This window comes from Jaculus jaculus, chromosome 2 (genome assembly GCF_020740685.1).
Source record: "Jaculus jaculus isolate mJacJac1 chromosome 2, mJacJac1.mat.Y.cur, whole genome shotgun sequence".
Lineage (NCBI taxonomy): Eukaryota > Metazoa > Chordata > Mammalia > Rodentia > Dipodidae > Jaculus > Jaculus jaculus.
Window position 1 is genome coordinate 91,175,269 of NC_059103.1, and position 17,413 is coordinate 91,192,681.

Sequence of the window (17,413 nt, forward strand, 5' to 3'; positions counted from 1 at the left end):
CACTTCCTGAGCCAGACCAATCAACTGTCTCTCAGGCTCACCTGAGCCTGAAGGTGAAGCCCACGAAAATAAGGTTACAAATGGATGTATGTCAGGTGACAAGTCTCTCTTGGCTGGCTGCTGAACTTCGAGGTTCTGGCCTCATCTCAGGCCAGCCCAACCAGCTGAGACTAGGAGAGACTACCATCCCCTACTCCCACGTGGCCTCTCTAACCCCTCCTGTTCTCCTCATGACAGGAGCTCTCTGTACTCTCTTCTCTTTCCTTTCTTTTTTTTATTGACAGCTTCCATACTTACAGACAATAAACCATGATAATTCCCTCCCCTCCCCCACGTTCCCCTTCACAAATCCACACTCCATCATATCCCCTCCCTCTCTCCATTAGTATCTCCTATATTTTGATGTCATCATCTTTTCCTCCTATTATGAAGGACTTGTGAAGGTAGTGCTAGGCATTGAGAGGTCATGGATATCAAGGTGAATTTCCATCTGGATTATCACATTGTAGGCAGTCCTACCCTTCCTTTGGCACTTTCTACCACCTCTTCCACAATAGACCCTGAGCCTTGGAAGGTATCATAGAGATGTTTCAGTGCTGAGCACTCCTGTCACTTCTTCCCAGCCTTATTCTTAAGATATGTCCTTATGATTTTCTGAGTGTATTTGTTATCTGTTGTTTTGGTGACTTTTTTATCTCTAATTTTATCAATTTGTGTCTCTTCTCTCTTTCTTCTAGTCAGATCTGCTAAGGGTTTATCAATCTTGTCCATCCTTTCAAAGAACCAACTTTTTGTTTCATTGAGTTTTTGGATTTTTTTTTTTTTGGTTACTATTTCATTCATTTCTGCACTAATCTTTATGATTTCTTCCCATCTGATGATTTTTGGTTTGCCTTGTTCTTTTTACAAGGTTTTAAAGTGAGGTATTAAGTAGTTTACTTGTGAACTTTCTAAATTTCTTAATATAGGCATTTATATAGGTTATAAATTTCCCTCTTAGGACTGCCTTCATTTTGTTCCAAAGGTTTTGGTATGTTGTGTTTGAATTATCATTTGATTCTATGAAAATATTGATTACCTATTTGATTCTTTAATGACACATTCATCATTCAATAGTGTACTGTTTAGTCTCCATGCATTTGTATATGCTCTGTAGTTTTTCTTGTTGCAGATTTGTAGTTTAATCCCATTGTGATCAGATAGAGTATAAAGGATTATTTTAATTTCCCTGAATTTGTTAGATTTGCTTTGTGTCCTAATATATGGCCTATTTTTGTTGGGAGCTATGAACCAAACCTCGGCCATGTTAACAGAAACCACCATATAACAAGTTAAGTTTCTACTTCTTCATCTAATATTCAACTACCAGAAACAAAGGAATCATACACTTGGGTGAATACTCCCCCATGCTGCCAGTAACTGATGAAGAAATAAAGGCATTGCAGCTTAACCAGTAACTCTGTGATCTTTGGCCTGATTACGTCCCCTTCCCCCTACAACCTTATATCAACCTGCATGTAAAAATAAACTCTCAAGGTTTTGACCAGAAACTTGGCTTGGTCTCCTTCTTGTGTCTGTTTACCTTCTCCCATTCAGGTTAACTTCCCCTTGGGTCCTTGTTTAACTCCCTGCTTGCCGGGACAAGTGCCTCCCAAAGGTAGGGTTCTAGGTACAAAGAAAAACCTGAATGATGCTCAAGTGGATGGCCGTCCCTGCCATTGGATCACCACCCCACCTGTGGGTGAGTGAAGGTCCACATAGAGATCACCACAGGCAATTCACCTGTGATACAGATCTGCACTGTGATCATTACAGAAAAGCCCACCTGTGATACAGATCCACTTAAGGTAAGACAAGTGACACAGACTTCTAGGCAAACCATTTAAATAAAGACTATTCAGTCAGATTTCCAAGACACAAGAACTGTGGGATTTTTGCTCTTTGTAAACTTCTTTTACTTCTGGTTAGTGCCATCACATGGAATTGCAACATAGCTACAGGGCAACTGAAGCCTCTTGGCCAGGGCTACCCTCTGGCTTTGGCTGAAGGCCCCTAGCTCCCTGTGTGAATCCAGACAGCCCATTCAGGCATTGGCAAAGACCTCCTATCTAGCCTCTCTTCTGACCACACGAACCGGTTATGCAACAGCTAGTAAATACCCTTAGGGTGGATGCCTGATTCTTAAATTTGCGGACAGACTTACGTCAGGCTCATTGGGGAATCCCCCGTGCCAGTTCCCTGGCCAGGAACATTGCCCTCTGGTCTTGCTGTTTCTACTCTTTCCTTTTCTATCATGGGACAGACCCTAAGTAAACAGGAAATTTTTATCCAGGGACTTAAAGACTCCCTCAAGACTAGTGGGACAAAAGTTAAGAAAAAAGATATTGTTCATTTTTTTCTCTTCTTAGAAGGCTTATATCCATGGTTTCCCCAGAAAGGTACCATTGATGAAAAAAGATGGGGGAGAGTGGGAGATTGTTTAAAAGACTACTATAGGACTTTTGTGCCTGAAAAAGACCCGGTTCAGATCTTCTCCTATTGGAATTTAATAAACTACATCCTCCAGGTTCACCAGTGCCAACCGGACATTTCAAAAGTTGTTAGTGATGGAGAATTCTTTCTTAAAAATAATCTTAAACCTGGCCAGACCCTTCCCATTCATGAACTAACTCTCTGCCCTCAGGATCCCTGCATGGCGGCAGCTGCAGCGGCTGCAGCTCCCTCCCCTGAACGGCCCTGCCCTCCAGGCAGACATTGCAGTGATGGCACCGAGGCAAAGGCGCTGGGCGGAACAAATAGTCCCCCTTCGCAGTGCCCCTCTGTCATTGTTCCTATGCCCGAGGATGACCCACTTGACCCACCTGCCCCTAAATCTATTTATCCTATTCTCTCCAAATCTACAGTTACTCCTCCCGCTAATGCCCCTCTTTCCCCTGATGAGGAATCAGAGCTAGAGGGTGAGGCTACCAGGTATCATAACCCTGGCTGGCCACCTCCTACAACCCCCATAGCAGACCCTCCACCTGATCTTCACAAGCCTAAGCCACATCACTTCTGTGCCCCTGTAACCCTCAATTGTGATTTAGAAACAGTCACTTGACAGGCGACCCACCAACTTTCCTGGGAAGCCCAATCACTAAAAACTCCTTGCAGTTAAAAAAGAAAAGGGCGCCTTACTTAAACAACTCCATGACTTAGACCTAGAGATCTGTTCCCCTGCTCCCACCCCCATCTGACATACAAAGACTAAGATCAAACCTCCTAAGACCCTACATGCATTTTCTATAACACATGATCAAGCTAAAACTAAAACCAATTCCTTATTCAGCCTACACTGGAATCAAGCAGAGCTAAATCTGAATCAGAGGAAAAAGAACCTGAAAGAGAGGAACCCTCTGAACAATCTTCCTGTTCGGATGAGGACAGTGAGCCACCTAGTGGCAAAAATATTGTTATTAAGCCCCATCAGTATCACCATTTAAAATTTAAACATATCAAGGAATTAAAAAGTACTGTTTCCTCTTATGGATCTACTGCTCCCTTTACCATGACCCTACTAGAGGCCCTTAGTGATAATTGGCTTTCAGTAAATGATTGGAAAATGCTTGTAAAGGCCGTCCTGACATGAGGGGACTTCCTCCTGTGGCAGGCTGATTTTACTGAGAGATGCTGAGATGCTGCCCACCATAACATGTCCACTGGATCCTGTTTTAAGTCCTGGATGCTAGATAAACTTTTGGGCAACACTCCTGATGATACTAATCAGGACCAGGCAAAATTCTCCCCTGGGTTACTCTCACAAATCCAACATGCTTCCCTTAAGGCTTGGCAAATCTCCCATCTAAAGGATTGGCTGTGACTTCCTTGACTAAAGTATGACAGGGACCTGATGAGCCATACGGTGATTTTATTGGGTGCCTCACTGAGGCTGCAGAATGGCTTATGGGAAGGGAAGAAACAGATAATGAATTCATAAAACATCTCACCTTTGAGAATGCTAATTCAGCCTTCCAGGCAGCTATCTGCTCCTCCTGCTATGGTAAAAGTATCTCTGACTTTATCCAATTATGTGCTGATGTGGACCCTGCCTCTCGCAGCATTGGGCTAGCCATAGGAGCTGCCCTGAAGTGTGTCACATAGGGAAATAACAATAAAACTTGCTTTAATTGTAAAATGCCAGGTCATTTTTCTAGAGAATGTACTACCCCTAAGGCTACACGCCCACCTCCTTCCTCCCTCTGTCCACATTGTAAGCATGGCAAACATTGGGTGTCTGAGTGCCATTCTAAAATGGATATCCAGGGAAACCTCTTACCACAAAATTAGGGAAACATAACACGGGGCCTACCCTAGGGCCCCAGGATGATTCCTGGACAGAACCCTGGGGCTTTCAGGTTCATCCCCCAGTCTACCCAAAATGTAACATCTCTGCCCTTTCCCAGGCAACTGCTGGCAGTTCAGGACTGGACCTCTGTTCCACCTCCAGAACAATACTAATGCCAAAGGTGGGGACTCAGATCCTTGCCACAGGAGTTTTTGGTCCCTTGCCAAAAAACACTTTTGGTCTTATCTTGGGACGTGCCAGTTCAACCATTCAGGGCCTCACCATTTCTCCAGGAATCGTTGATAATGATTATACTGGGGAAATTAAACTCATGGCCACTGCCCTTCACGGGCCTATTACCATTCTTCCTGGCCAACGGCTTGCTCAGTTAATACTATTGCCCCTCAATGATAAAGCACCCTACCGGAAACAAAAGAGAGGCCCCCAAGGGTTTGAGTCATCAGACATTTACTAGGCACAAGAGATCACTCAAGCAAGGCCCCTTCTTAAATTAAAGTTAAAAAGAGAAACCTTTGAAGGACTTATAGACACTGGTGCAGATGCCACAACTATTTCCAGTAAAAATTGACCTGCATCTTGGCCTCTCACCACTTCCATGACCCATCTCAAAGGAATTGGACAGGCCTCTAACCCCTTACAAAGTTCTGAAGTTATACAGTGGGAGGACAAGGAAGGAAATCAGGGCACCATTCAACCTTATGTTGTCACAGACCTGCCCATTAATCTCTGGGACCGAGATATCCTTTCTCAAATGAAACTTATTATGTGCAGCCCTAATGAGTTGGTAGCTCACTAGATGCTTAATCAAGGCTTCTGCCTGGGACAAGGATTGGGCAAACATTCACAGGGAACAAAAGAGCCAATCCCAGTTACTATAAAGACTGATCATGCTGGAATAGGCTACGAAAATTTATCCTAATGGCTGTTGACATGCCTATACCCCATGCAGATAAAATATCTGGGAAAACAACAGAAAATGTTTGGGTTGATCAATGGCCCTTAACTTCTGAAAAATTAGCTGCAGCCACGATGTTAGTGCAGGAACAACTTGCTGCAGGTCATATTGAACCTACCACCTCTCCTTGGAATACTCCTATCTTTGTTATAAAGAAATAGTCTGGAAAATGGAGATTGCTCCAGGACCTTAGAGAAATTAATAAGACCATGGTACCTATGGGAGCCCTACAGCCAGGCCTCCCCACTCCAGTAGCAATTCCTGCAGGATATAGTAAAATCATTATTGACCTAAAGGATTGCTTTTTTACAATTCTCTTACACCCTGAGGATTGTCAGCATTTTTCATTTAGTTTACCTGTGGTAAATTTTAGAGGCCCTATGCAGAGATTCCAACGGAAAGTATTGCCCTGAGGAATGAGTAACAGCCCTACACTGTGTCAAAAATTTGTGGCCCAAATTATAGATCCATTTAGACATAGATGGCCTTCCTTGTGTATCATTCATTATATAGATGACATCCTCTTGGCCAGTCCTGATCCCACTGAACTCCTTACTTGCTCTCAAGAGCTTTCTAGGGCCCTTACCAGAGCTGTTCTTCAGATAGCTCCTGATAAAATTCAATTAAAACCTTCTTACTTATTCTTAGGCTTTGAACTTTCTCATAACAAATTTTTTTCACAAAAGATTCATCTTAGAACTAATCATCTAAAAACTTTAAATGATTTTCAAAAACTCATAGGAGATATCAATTGGCTCAGGCCTTATCTTAAGCTAACTACTGGAGAGCTTAAACCCTTGTTTGACATCCTCAAAGGAAACTCAGACACTGCCTCAGGCCGCTCATTAACAGTCCCCGCCCTAGGGGCCCTGAAGATAGTGGAGGCTGCAATTCTGAGCTAAAGGGTCACTTTTATCTCTTATGAGAAGCCTCTTCTGGTCATTTGTGCCACTAACTTTACACCCACCAGGGTGTTATGGCAGGAGGGGCCCCTCTACTGGGTCTATTTACCCACTTCACCACCTAGAGTCCTTACCCCTTACACCTCATGGGTGGCAGATTTAATAAAAATTGGATGTGATCAAAGAAGAAAAATATTTGGTAAGGTCTCTGATAAAATCATTCTACCATACTCTACTTCCAAAATACAATGGTTAATACAAAAGGATTATGACTGGGCAATATCTTGCACCTCTTTTCAGGGATCCCTTGATAACCACTATACTGCTAACAAACTTCTCCACTTTCTGAGAATTCAGCCATTTATTTTTCCTACATTATCCTCTCCCTGACCTCTTCCCCATGTCCCCCTAGTTTTCACTGATGGCTCCTCTAATGGAGTGGCAGCCTTCACTGTAGACAATCAAACCACTTCTCTACAATCCCCATTCTATTCTGCTCAACTGGTGGAACTTTTTGCTGTTTTCCAGGTTTTTCAACAACTTCCAAATACCTCCTTTAATCTGTGAACTGATAGTGCTTATATTGCTCAATCCATCCCCCTGTTAGAAACTGCGCCATACATAAAACCCACTACACACGCCACACCTCTGTTTTTCTCCATTCAGCAATGCATACATTCTAGGCAACACCCTTTTTATATAGGCCATATTCGTGCTCATTCTGGACTCCCTGGGCCTCTAGCCACAGGCAATGCCATGACTGATAAAGCCACCCAGCTTGCCTTCCTTGTTAAGCTCGATCCTGTGGCCCAGGCCAAAAGCAGCTCACTCTGTACATCTTCTTAACACTCAAACCTTGCATCTTCTTTTTAAAATCACTAGGGAGCAAGCTCACCAGATAGTCAAACAATGCACAAACTGTGTCACCATCCTACCCGTTCCCCACTTAGGCATGAATCCTAGAGGTTTAATTCCCAATGAGATCTGGCAAATGGATGTAACACATGTTCCCTCATTTGGTAATCTTAAGTACCTCAATGTTACTGTGGACACCTTTAGTGGATTCATTTTTTGCCAGCCTCCATGATGGAGAAGCTTCAAAAAATGTCATTGCTCATGTACTCAATTGCCTTGGTGTTATGGGAAAGCCCCAAATTATTAAAACTGATAATGGTCCTGGATATACTGGAAAAAAATTCCAAAATTTCTGTCATCAACTACAAATTAAGCATATTACAGGCATACCATACAATCCCCAGGGTCAAGGAATTGTTGAGCGAGCCCATCAAACTATTAAACAAACCCTCTAAAAATTAAAAATGGGGGATTTATATCCCATAAAAGGTTCTCCAAGAAACATCCTTCATCATGCCTTCTTTGTCCTAAAATTTTTAATCCTTGATACTCAGGGAAATTCAGCTGCTGATTGCTTTTGGCACACAAACACAAAAATTATCTTCGCCAAAGCTATGTGGAAAGGTCCTTTGACTCTAAAATGGAAAGGCCCAGACTCAGTCCTTATTTGGGGTCGCGGATCAGTTTGTGTGTTCGATACTCAAAATGATGCCACAAGATGGCTACCAGAATGTTTAGTCAAACAAGTCAACGAACCTATAAGTTCCCAGTAAAACACACCCAAGGACACCCTGTTTCTGAGGCAACTCCCTCTTTTCTCTTCCAAGTTTCCAATACCCAAGATTCAAAATGAAAACGACTGACCCCCGGCATCTTCTACTCCTCTGCTCCTTGTTGCCCATCATTCCCCTAACTACCACTCTCATTCTTCAATGGGAATTTCAAGTAAAGGAGGGCCCCATCAAACAAGATTCCACCACCCAAATCAGATCAAGGCATTGCCACTGAACTACCACCTGCAGCTGTCACTCTCCCTTGATCTTATATTCTGTACTCATTTACTATACTACATACATGCTGTACTTATTTACTATACTACTGTCCTCTACACCTCTGCTATTGCTGCAGTCTACTTGTCTTGGCCAAATAGCTACCCCTCCTACGGGAGCTGCATAGGATCCAGACCTATGCACATCAGCTCACAATGAACTGAGTGCGATATAGGAACATATGTGTGAGGCAAAGCACTGCAAGGGAAGGTCCCTTTCTGACCACTTCTGAATTCCCTGAGAGAAAAACCTGACTTGCATGGAGGTTGGTACCATAACTGTTATCACTAAGGCCATGCCTAGCTCTCTGGCCACATAGGCCCTGCCTCCCCTCCCCAAAAGGTACCAAGGGCCAAAGATTGTGGAAAAAGACATCCCATGGGAGAAGTTGGGCCACTACTCCCTCAGTTGGTTAATGCCCACCACTGCAAAGTGGGCCTTCTGCTTTTTTTGTATAAAAGACGGGAGGAGATGTGGGGAGCTATGGACAAAACCTCGGCCATGTTAACAGAAACCACCATATAACAAGTTAAGTTTCTACTTCCTCATCCAATATTCAACTACCAGAAACAAAGGAATCGTAAGCTTGGGTGAATACTCCCCCATGCTGCTGGTAACTGATGAAGAAACAAAGGCATTGCAGCTTAACAAGTAACTCTGTGATCTTTGGCCTGATTACATCCCCTTCCCCCTACAACCTTATATAAACCTACATGTAAGAATAAACTCTCGAGGCTTTGACCAGAAACTCAGGTTGGTCTCCTTCTTGTGTCTGTTTGCCTTCTCCCATTCAGGTTAACTTCCCCTTGGGTCATTGTTTAACTCCCTACTGGCTGGGGCATATTTTAGAGGATGTTCCATTTGCTGCTGAGAAAAATGTTTATTCTTCATCATATGGATGGAATGTTCTGTAGATATGTGTTAGATCGATTTGGTCTATGACATCATTTGATTCAGATGTCACTCTGTTTATTTTTGGCTGGAATGACCTATGAATTGATTACACTGTGGCATTGAAGTCACCCATTATAATTGTGTTTGGTTTTATTTGTGACCTTAAGCCCAGTACTGTTTGTTTGATGCAATTGGGAGCCCCCATATTAGGTGTATATATGTTTAAAATTGTAATATCCTCCTGTTGAATTTTTCCTTCAATCAATATAAAGTGACCTATTTTATTTATTTATTTTTTATTTTTTAATTTTTATTAGCATTTTCCATGATTATAAAAAAATTTCCCATTTTAATTCCCTCCCTCCCCCCCACTTTCCCCTTTGAAATTCCATTCTCCATCATATTACCTCCCCATCTCAATCATACTTACATATATACAATACCAACCTATTAAGTACCCTCCTCCCTTCCTTTATCTTCCCTTTATGTCTCCTTTTTAACTTACTGGCCTCTGCTACTAAGTATTTTCCTTCTCACGCAGAAGCCCAGTCATCTGTAGCTAGGATCCACATATGAGAGAGAATATGTGGCACTTGGCTTTCTGGGTCTGGGTTACCTCACTTAGTATAATCCTTTCCAGGTCCATCCATTTTTCTGCAAATTTCATAACTTCATATTTCTTTACCGCTGAGTAGAACTCCATTGTATAAATGTGCCACATCTTCATTATCCACTCATCTGTTGAGGGACATCTAGGCTGGTTCCATTTCCCAGCTATTATAAATTGAGCAGCAAAAAACATGGTTGAGCACGTACTTCTAAGGAAATGAGATGATTCCTTCGGATATATGCCTAGGAGTGCTATAGCTGGGTCATATGGTAAATTAATCTTTAGCTGTTTTAGGAACCTCCACACTGATTTCCACAATGGCTGGACCAGATTGCATTCCCACCAGCAGTGTAGAAGGGTTCCTCTTTTTCCATATCCCCACCAACATTTATGATCATTTGTTTTCATGATGGTGGCCAATCTGACAGGAGTGAGATGGAATCTCAATGTAGTTTTAATCTGCATTTCTCTGATGACTAATGTGGGTTTTAAATCTATCCTGTCAGATCCAGGATAGCAACCCCTGCTTGTTTCCTAGGCCAATTTGCTTGAAATACCATTTTCCATCCTTTTACCCTAAGATAGTGTTTGTCTTTTATTAAGAGATGAGTTTCCTGGAGGCAACAAATGAGAAGGGTCTTGCCTTTTAATCCAATCTGCAAGCCTGTGTCTTTTAGTTGGGGCATTGAGGTCATTGCTATTAAGAGTTATTAAAAGGTATGCATTTATTCTCACCATTCTTCTTGTTTTGTTGTGCTTCTTGTTTTCCTTTTACTCTCTTGTATTAACTATTATTTGAGTATGGTTTATTTTTTCTTGTTTCCTCATGTGTTCTTTGCTTCCTCTTCAGTGTGAAGGATCCCTTCAAGCATTTTCTGTAGAGCTGGTTTAGTTGTCATAAATTTCCTTAGCCTGTATTTGTTATGAAATGTCCTTATTTATTCATCAATTTGGATGAATAACTCTGCAGGATAAAGTAGTCTTAGTTGACACTTGTTATCTTTCAGAACTTGGAATACATCATTCCAAGGCCTTCTGACTTTTAAAATCTGTGTTGAGTAATCTGATGTTATCCCAATAGGGTTTTCTTTATAAGTGACTTGCTTTTTCTCTCTAACTGCTCTCAATATATTTCCTTTGGTTTGAGTGTTTAGTAATTTAATTATAACATGGCAAGGAGAGGTTCTTTCCAGGTTTTGTCTGCTTGGTGTTCTAAAAGCTTCCTGTAACTGCATTGGCACTTCTTTTCCAATTTTGGCAAATTTTTCTTCTGTGATTTTGTTTAAAACACCTATAATTTCTTTGGAGTAAAATTCTTCTCCTTCTACTATACCCTAAATTCTTATGTTTGATCTTTTCATGGTGTCCCAAATATCTTGAAATTCCCATTCAAACCTTTCTATTAGCTTGTCTTTCTCTTTGTTGGACTGTCTTCGATCTGCCACCTGGTCTTCTATTTTAGATATTCTGTTCTCTCTTTCATCCATTCTACTGGTGAGACTTTCCACAGAATTTTTTTTTTTTAACTTTTATTTGACTTACTGTGTTTCTTGTTGCTACTATTTCTTCCTGGTTTTTCTTCAGCATTTCTATTTCCTTACTAATGTCTTATATTGACCTTCTTATTTCATTAAGTTGGTTTCCTATGTTCTCCTTAAGGGGTTTGTTTTCTTCTTTGATTCCTTTTATTTCTTTGAGTATAGATAAAATCATTAAAAAAAAAATCTTTGTCAGGCATCTCATCTAAAAAAATCTCATTGGAGGTTCTCTTCTTATGGATTTATAATTTTTGTCGGAATTATGTTGCCTTGATTCTTTGTGTTCCTTTTATTATAATGTAGAGATATTTGCATCCTGGGTTAATTTGATGCTTGTGTTCTAATTATCTACAGTGTTCCTAGCCATGTCCATCCAACTTTATGTACCTTCAGTGAAGGAATTTAAGCTGTCAAGTGTAGTTCTTGTTTTCCAAGACAACAGCAGTAGTAATGCTAGGTGTTGAGCTTTCCTGCTATTCAAGTATTCTAGTATACTCAGTGGAGCAATTTCTAAAATTCAACTGAGCAATATACACATCCAATAAAAACCAACACAGAGTATTTATGCAAGAGTGGGGGGTTGGAGAGATGGCTTAGTGGTTAAGCGCTTGCCTGTGAAGCCTAAGGACCCCAGATCGAGGCTCGGTTCCCCAGGTCCCACGTTAGCCAGATGCACAAGGGGGCACACGCGTCTGGAGTTCATTTGCAGAGGCTGGAAGCCCTGGCGCGCCCATTCTCTCTCTCCCTCTATCTGTCTTTCTCTCTGTGTCTGTCGCTCTCAAATAAATTAAAAAAAATAAAAAAAAAAGAGTGGGGATTAAAACAATAAGGTAACATCATAAAGCCAAAGTCCCTAAGGGTGTGTGTTGCTCTACACCCTTAATTCCATGAGCTGGGAGGTTGTGATTTTTTTGTGAAATGGATTCCAGGTTAGTCTGGGTCTGAATCAGACCCTGCCCCAAATAATGACAGAAGAAAAAGGAATGACAGAAGAAAAAGGCTGAGACCCTATAAATCTAAAAGCATCAAAGGCAGCAATAGTCAACTCCAAATACAATTTACTTGAGAATGGTAAAGCCAATGAAGAATATGTAACCCATAACCTTCCCTGACATGGAAAGAGAGATTAGCACTACCAATGCAGGCCTATGTACATGCTTTTTTGCCAGTCGGCCTGGTTACCTTTTGGAGTGGTTTCTAATCTCAACAATGCTGAGTGGCCATCCTGGTCCCTCTGCCTTGTACTGTGGATCTGGTTTTCTGATCAGCTGTGCTGGATGCCCTGCAGCCAGGGGCTGAATGAGTTCTCTGGGGATTCACTGCCCTGATGATTGGAGGATGGGAGAGTGCAGAAAGTCTGGAGTTGAACCGATACTCTTCAGCTGGTCCCCTTTGTATCTCCTTCAGCAGTTGCTCAGCTGGCCCCTGGTATCTTCCCCTTCGGGTTTCTTGACTCTGTGAGAAGGCTGCTAGGAGTGGAAAATGCCCTCAGTTGTGTTCTGTTCCTGCAAGTCAGTAGTGGACTGGGCAGGTGCACGAATTGGGGCCACAGTGCCTTGGTGGGATTCTAGCGGGTTTCCTTCTTTCTCAAAGAGCTTTGGCTCTCCTGCTTCTGTGTTGTGGTTGATAATAACTTACACACGTTCTCTTTTCAGAATAAGACTGTATTTTGCTGTGTTTTTGCTTAAATCCCTCCCCAGGCTGGTTTGGCTTGGCTCCTATGCTGCCACCTTACTTGCAAGCTTCTCTTTCCTTTTCTTAATCTAATAAAATCTCTCTAAAACTTACCCTTTGGTTTATGGATTAAATTCTTTAAATCAGTAAGACAAGAATCCAGGATATCCTAAATTTGTTGGTGCATTGGCATATTGGCAAGGAATCCCAACATTTCAATTTCAAGCTGACTTTCTTCTTCCCTCACTTAAAAAATTTTTTTTTAAATTTAAAAATATCTTTATTTATTTATTTATTTATGTAGGTGAGGGGGGAGAGAGAAAGAGAAAGAGAAAGAAAGAGAGAGAAAGAGAGAGAGAGGGAGAGAGAGAGAGAGAGAGACAGAGAGAGAGAGAGAGAGAGACAGAGAGAGAGAGAGAATAGCACACCTGGGCCTCCAGCCACTACAAACTCTAGATGCATGTGTCACCTTGTGCATCTGCCTTACATATGTCCTGGGGAATTGAACCGAGGTCCTTTGACTTTGCAGGCAAGCACTTTAACTGCTAAGCCATCTCTCCAGCTCCTTCCCTCACTTTTATTTACTCTTGGCCTACAGTTCATGGTAAGGTATTATTCACATTTAGGGTAGGTCTTTCCCATCTACTTCTGGAAATGCATTCAGGCATACCCAGAAGTGATTATAAATCTAGTCAACAAGGTAGACTAACCACCACACTTTCAGAATGAAATTGTATAAGCACTGAATAGAGGTAGTCTTTCTCATATTGTTTTTATATCTTAAACAATAATGGTATGAAAACTATTTACAGAGCATTTACGCTGTAAGAGAGCACTTACACTGTAGGAAGCATTATAAGCAATGTAAAGATGATTAAAATATATAGAAAGCTAGGCATGGTGACTCTTGTCTGTAATCCCAGCACTTAGAAAACTGAGGCAAGCTGGGTGCAGTGGTGCACACCTTTAGTCCCAACAGTTGGGAGGCAGAGGTAGGAGGGTTGGTGTGAGTTTGAGACAACCCTGAGATTACAGAGTAAATTCCAGGTCAGCCTGGGCTAGAGTGAGACCCTACCTCAAAAAACCAAAAAACCAAAAATGAAAAAAAAAAAACAGAAAAGAAAAACAGAAAACAGGCAGTAGTACTGCAATAAGTTAGAGCCAACTAGACTCCAGAGCAAAACTGTCTCAAATAATAAATAAATAGAAGAAAAAAGTGTATGGGAGAATGTGGTGGGTTCTATGTCTTTTTTTTTTTAATAATGGAGTTGAGTATCTACAGAGTTTTAGAAATTTAATTTTTGTGTTTCTGCAGATGCATGTATTACCACATATGTGTGGGTGCATACGTGCCATGACACATGTGTGTGGGGGATCATAGTCCTCTCCTTTCTGATAAGATTCTTCCTTGCTATTGTCTTTGTCACTGGATAGACTAGTCTATCTTACTCATGAGCTTCTGGATTCTCCAGGCTATGCCCCCCCCGCCATTGCTGAAAGCACACAGGAATTATAGATGTGTGTACCACTTTGCAGCTGGGTTTACGTGGGTGCTGGGGAATCAAACTCTAGTCAACAGGCTTGCAAGCAAGTGCTTTTAACCATTGGGCAATCTTCCCAGCTCCAAGCATCTCTGAAGTTTAATGTCTATGAGAAAGAGTCCTAGAATAAGATGAGTATGCTTTTTTAATGAAAATTAAAATTTTAATCATGAGAAATAAATCATTTAATAAACATATTGAACATTAACTTGCTTTGGGAAAACCTAAATAATCTCTCTGTACCAACCTTAAGTATAATAGAACTCTTCAGTTTTTAGGTTTAGGAGATAAAATTCTTTTTTTTTTGTTTGTTTGTTTTTGATGTAGGGTTTTGCTCTAGCCCTGGCTGACCTGGAATTCACTATGTAGTCTCAGGGTGGCCTCAAACTCATGGCAATCCTCCTACCTCTGCCTCCCAAATGCTAGGATTAAAAGCATGCATCACTATACCTGGCTCAGAGATAACATTATTAATTGTTCCTTCATATAGTTACTTTCCCATAATATTTAAAATAGTTTGATTTATGGATCCTCTTAACTTTTCACTCAATTTGTCATCCTCAAAATGTTTAGCAGGTTGTTGTGATCATAGGAGATATCTATACACAGTGGCTCAGCTTCATTAAAGTAGACTGTGGCTGTGGACACGATCTATATCCAGAAAGCCCATTGGAGGAGAAAACAGAAATTCTTATGTTCTACAACACTGACACAGGTAAGTGAAGGTTGAGAAAGCAAGGATGCAGAAGAGTAAGTGACCCAACTGCTGAAGCAATTAGGACATTAGCATTTCAGGGCCCTGAACTAAGGCATTCAGAACAGCTGACTTCTTCTAGGGAAGTGTCTGGACAGGGCCTAGATGAAGCCCAGAATGCCTCCTATTTGTCCCTGGAGCTGTCCAATAATCTTATCCTCCCAGGCACTGATAATTGTGACAAGCCTGGGCACAACCTGTGAGGGCTGGAAAGTGGCAGGGTAGAGGCAATGTTCTCATGGTTTTCTATGTTCTTAGATTTCTGACACTAGTATCACTTTCAGATATATCTGATTTGTATTTTTTCCCCCCATTGGTTTCATTTTCACTATCAATAAACCTGGTTCTGGCTTTGGGATCTGAAATAATATCTGAAGCAATGCCATATACAATTGATTATCTCAGTTTCCCAACTCTGAACCTGGTGTTACATTCTTTATAAAGCAGAACTTGTTGGCTTATGGGCCTTGAACATGAGTTACAGTCAAGAAATAAACCAAAAGAAAAAGAACCTGTTTAAATTGTGGGCATAATTATATGTGTATTTTGGGGGGGGGGAGAAAGAATTTATTGCTTTTATTAGATTTCCCATGGCCTTTGTGAACATAGTGAAAAATTGGAATTTCTTCATTAACTCTGTAAGTAAATATATATTGAAAACCCAATATGGACAGACATTGTTTGGAAGCTTGAGATACAGCTGTGAGTGAGCCAGACAGATGACAATTGATTGAACTTTCATACCAGCAAGAGAGTAACGTTTCCCATGAAATGCCATGGAAATCAGTTGTAGGAAGCACAACTGATAGTAAAATGCTCAGCTGCCAATCTCGAGCATATGTGGTATTCGAATCCACCAGTCTCAGGGATCTAAATTACGTATAGTTAGGTTATCTAGGCAGTGGACTTGATCTTTCACTTCGCTCTGAATTCTTTTCACATTCTAGACATAATTACAGTTTTGAATGATAGTTTCCTCTCTCTACGTGGTTTTGCATCTCTGAAATGCCTTGAATACTCTGAATTAATGCACGTTGCTACAAGGTGGTCCATGTGGGGTTGGGACCTGACAGAATCCTCTCTCTAGTTTAGATTTCTTTGCTCGTTGTTCTAGCCTGGGCCTCACTAGATGCCACTGGGTGGAGCTATAGCACCAGGCAAGTCATCTTTCTCACTCCCGGGACTCTATCCTGGAGTCTTTGTCTATAAATATTTTATAACATATGTAGCTGAATCCTTTTGGTTCCTTTATAGTCTGAAGGCAATTTTTCTAAAATTAAGATATTAATTCTTTGTCAGTTTTTTTCATAACAAGTGGAGAGATCCTGGAGTGTTGTTAACCAGTACTGATAATAACTGGGGCAGGTGCTTCCAAGGCTGTGGACATAGATACAACCTTAATAATTGATGATATGACTGACTTATGACTTGGGGGACCACTAAGTGGTTTTTTCTACCTTGAGATAAGTTGAAGAATTTTCAAATTGGAATATTTTTCATCTTATCAATGTTTGTGTACTGGATACTACATGTAGAAAAATATTTCTCCATACTGTATCAGAAAACCTTCAATTTATCTTCATATGTATCTTCTATTATTTATCCAATAAAAATTTATCTGATTTACTTCTAGTATTGTAATTTCTCTAATAGAAAATAGTTTTATCAAAAAGTATTACCTAGTTACTGTAATTAATAACTTAACTGCCAATATTGGATTCAGAACCAGAGTCTTAATCAAAGACTGGTAGCACAGCAATAGCACATGGTGAATTTTTGCTGTTATTCATACTATTTGGTGAGATAACATAATTAAATCTCTCCTGGATTCTTCCCATTTGTCTTCTGTAAATATGAATGGTGGCTCAGCTCTGATGTAAACCCGAGGAATGAGTAACCAACAGAAATTGCAGTTTTATACATACCTGATTGAATTGAACTGGAAATTTTGTAATTTTGGATTAGGGATGTAAAGACCTTTCCTAATGCTCTTTCAAGGTTTCTTTTTCTTCTTCTTTTATAAATTAATGATGATTTTAAACAAAATAGTTCAATTATAATATTAAAATATTTCCATATGCTATTTATTACTTTGATTTGATAAAGAATCTTATAAAATAGCAAAATTAATTTCCTAAAACAGGACAGAAAAGTCCACTATGCCTTCATTGTTGTTGATTTTTTCTAGCTGCTTGTTTTGCTTTTAGGAGGTGAAAAGAAACTGTTTCTTAAGGTTAAAGTTCCTATGATACATTCATAATGAATGAGATAAGAAGTTCTCATTTTAAAACTTGAT